Here is a 4,573-nt window from a genome sequence, read left to right on the forward strand (position 1 = left end):
TTGTTTTGCCAATGATTGATTGGCGAATTATCGACGTTCTTGTTTACGATTGGTCAATCTAAACAACTGAGAGATTAAGCAGTAAGAACTAGCCTGTGTTACAGTTGACAACATTTTGAAAGAAAATATGGTCTCGTAAAATTTTCTTTCTAAGCATGAAGGTCTGCGCTTAAAAATAGTTTTCAACGAACGATTGTCCAGTTGGCATTAGTAAAATATTAAAGACCGGTGCGCCATTTGCGATTTGCCAGTATAATAGTTATACATACCACATACACTATTTAATTTTTTTCTGAAGTGCCTAATCATTCATTTCTTTCGAATTATTTCTTAGACATTCTCATCAATCTGAATCAACTCAAATTTCTATCATTCTTTTACTCACTATTACTTTGAAATATACTTACATCTGTCCATAAACACAGGACATAGACACAGGAGTTAATAGTGGATTATGGTGATGATGAATTCGAGGGCGTTTATGGACAGATGTAAGTATATTTCAGAGTAATAGCGAGTAAGAGAATGATAGAAATTTAGGTCAATATTGAATGATTGATGAGAATGTCTAGAAAAGAATTAGAAATAAATGAATAAACACTTCAGAATTAAAATAGAGACTATAACTTTAGTACTGGCAAATCGCAAATGGTTCACTGTACTATTGGGGAGAGATCTAGTAAGATGTTTAGCTTCATTATCTGTTCGTCGTATTTTTGTTGTGTAGAGCAAAATGAACCGAACGCCAATAAACGAGAGAAGCCAACTCTAGCAAAAAGTGAATGCATATTTTAGTGATGAAGGAATAGAGCAGATAAGCTTGCCGTTGTTCTATGGGAATACTGGCCAATACTGCGAAAACAATATACCAATAGGGAATGCAGCCAACCACCGGATAAGCATATAATACGTACAAGCAGCAAGACGCCCAAAGACATCAAAAGATCCAATAATTAGAAAAATGTCAAAAGTAAATTAGAAACTCCAAACTTGGAGGAATAAATCATAGAATCTGTGGCAACACCAGATGGCGAACATGCCAAAGGGAAGTCGATGCAATTAAACCTACGGTTACCTACCAACCACCATCACCAAGAAACCACTATAGAAACATTAGAAATGAATCAAATGGGTAACATACAGATCTGCCACTCCTGTCAAACATGACCTAGATACCATGAGTAAGTCATGAGCTCCACCCGACATGTCAACATCACGTGCACCAGCTGAAGACTTACGCAAACAAGATATCTTCACACTCTTGACAAGAAGCATTAAGCCTTAACACTTAACCTGCACCCACAGGCTAGCCATCCCACATAACAGACATCTATAAAAGAAAATAGCTTCATTAACTCGGCATCTCTATCTCCATCCTTTCTCTCTTCCCGAGAGCCTCATTGGATGCTCTTTCTTCTGCCTGCTGAGGAACCTCTCCGAACTCCTTCAGGAGCCTCCTTCTCTCTCTTCCCTTTGCCTCTGGAGCCTCTAACCTTTCCCTACCTACGAAGCCTCCTTCGCCATCATCAGCTGATCCTCTCCTACATCCCTATATTACCTACCAAGTCTCTACATATAAGAACTGCCATGACTCTCATTTGACTATCGAAACTCACAGCCGTATGGACCGAGCAAGCAAACATGGAGGACCGTTCGAGTCAGTGTGTAACTTTTATTAGCCATTTGAACCTGTTGTCATTAATATTATTGTTTAGAATTTTGTTAGTTGTGTATTTCAATTGTCATGTTGGACTTATAGAATAAATAATTAACTTTTACTGGTAAATATCAGTAATTCTTACGACAACTTAACACCTTCACTTGTACCTGAACCAGTAATAATTAAATTAGTTCCGACAAGCTAAGCAAAAGTGCACAAACTAACCATAGTCAAAATATAGTAATATGACAAGCAATTTCAACACTGATGTTGTGCATGGATTCGGATTAGTTATGCACAACATAGTTTATCCACATCCACCTATAACAAAGTACTTATTTACGTACCAGTATATATACTCACGCTACATATGTTCCTATATATACAAGTATATAGGAGCATATGCAGCTGTATATATGTTTCTGCGTGTATATATTTTCTGTGTGTGTATGTATGTACATATACATATATACAGCACCTGCGCATAAAGTTTGGCTTGCCTAGATACCGGCTGCCATCCACTCAGTGAGTTGTAGAAAGGTGCGCTAGTGGGAACAGGTAAGATCTTGAGGCCATAAATAACCAATATGGGTAGTAATTTTTGCTCAAACTCCCAGGTTTTTGGTAGGAGACCCAAGTTAGACTCGCCTCAAGATCTTAGCTGTTCCCAGTAGCACCCTTTTCTGCAACTCACTTGAGTTGACGGCAGCCGGTATCTGGGCAAGTCAAATTTTATGCGCAAGTGTTATTGCTCACAGTGCCCCAATGATTACTGGAATTACAGTTGTTCTTACATCTCAGCATTTTTCAATCTCTTCACCAAGAAGGAGATATTTCTCCACCTTTTTAGTTTTCTTTGCTGGCTATATTGTAGTCATTGGGTACTGCTATATCTATTATAGTAGCTCTTTTGTTCTCCTTGTCCACCACCACTATATCTGGTTGGTTTGCTAGGACATACTTGTCAATCCGGATGTAGAAGTCCCAGAGGATCTTAGCGCGATCATTCTCATTGACCTTACCAGGAGCTTCCCACTAGTGTTGTGGTTTATTAAAGCTATACTAATCACATAGACTTCTGTACATAACACCTACAACATGATTATGCCGCTCAGTGTATGCGTTTCCGGCTAGCTACTTGCATCCCCTGATGATGTGTTGTATGGCCTCAGGTGCATCTTGGCAGAGTCTGTATCTAGGATCATTTTTAGTGTGATATATATATTTATTATATATATATAATAAACATATATATATTATTATATTACATATATTATATTATATATATTATAAATATATATATTTATATATATATATATTATTTATATATATATATATAAATTGTTTCCTCACCCTGGATACCCCGTATGGGTGGTAAATTCTGCTCTAACTCGGGTCTCCTACCAGAGACCTGGGAGTTTGAGCACTCGCCTCAAGATCTTAGCTGTTCCCAATAGCACCCTTTTCTGCAACTCACTTGAGTTGACGGCAGCCGGTATCTGGGCAAGTCAAATTTTATGCGCAAGTGTTATTGCACCCAGTGCCCCAATGACTACTGGGATAACCGTTGTTCTTACATCCCAGCATTTTTCAATCTCTTCTCCAAAAGGGAGATATTTCTCTACCTTTTCTTTTTTTTTGCTGGCTATATTGTAGTCATTGGGTACTGCTATATCTATTATAGTAGCCCTCTTGTTCTTCTTGTCTACCACCACTATATCTGGCTGATTTGCTAGGACATGCTTGTAAGTTCGGATGTAGAAGTCTCAGAGGATCTTAGCGCGGTCCTTTTCATTGACCTTACCAGGAGCTTCCCACCAGTGTTGTGGTTTATTAAGGCCATACTCATCATATAGACTTCTATACACAACACCTGCAATATGATTATGCCGCTCAGTGTATGCGTTTCCTACTAGCTGCTTGCATCCACTGATGATGTGTTGGATGGTCTCAGGTGTATCTTTGCACAGTCTGCATCTAGGATCATCTCTAGTGTGATAGATTTTTAATTGGAGTTGCCTTGTTGGGAGCACTTGCTCCTGGGCTGCCATGATTAGCGATTCTGTATTGGCCATTAGGTTTCCTTTGTTCAGCCACATATATGTCTGGTGAAGATCGCCAATCTTAGATATTTGTTGGTGGTAAGCACCATGAAGAGGTTTCGTGTGCCAGTCAATTTCCTCATCATCAGGGCGTAGGTCCATTGTCAGAGCAGCCGATTGAAATTCAGCTAGCAACTTATCTGAAATGGCCATGGAGGCTGCATATGCTTTGATGCTTTGCTCCTCCTCTTTCACTGTCTGCTGTACACTTTTGAGCCCCCTACCGCCATCTTTCTTATCAAGATACAATCTAGTAGTATCAGATTTTGGGTGGAGTGCTCCATGCATGGTCAGCAGTTTACGAGTTGCTATATCTGTTTCTTTGATGGCTTCCTCAGTCCACTTTATTATGCCTGCTGGATATCTTATTACTGGCAGTGCGTAGGTATTTATTGCCATGACTTGGTTTTTGGTATTGAGCTGGCTCCGTAAGACCTGCCGTAGGCGTTTCTTGTATTCGGTAATGGCTTTGTGATGTACCTCAGCTTCGTGGTTGATGTTGCTTTGCATAATCCCCAAGTACTTGTACCCTTCTTCTATATCTTTGATGGTACCATTTGGCATTCTTAGGCTATCTGGCCTAAGAGGCCATCAGGCCATATATATATATATATACATGTATATATATCGATATATATATACACATGTATATATATATATATATATATATATATATATATATATATATATATATATATAGAGGATCTATTCTTCAGACCTGAACCCTTGTATATAGTACATATCAATCAATTTATCTTTGTATAAGTTATCCTGCATTACTTATATATATATATATATATATATATATATA

The sequence above is a fragment of the Watersipora subatra genome, chromosome 10 (assembly GCF_963576615.1).
Source record: "Watersipora subatra chromosome 10, tzWatSuba1.1, whole genome shotgun sequence".
In the NCBI taxonomy this organism is placed as follows: Eukaryota; Metazoa; Bryozoa; class Gymnolaemata; order Cheilostomatida; family Watersiporidae; genus Watersipora; species Watersipora subatra.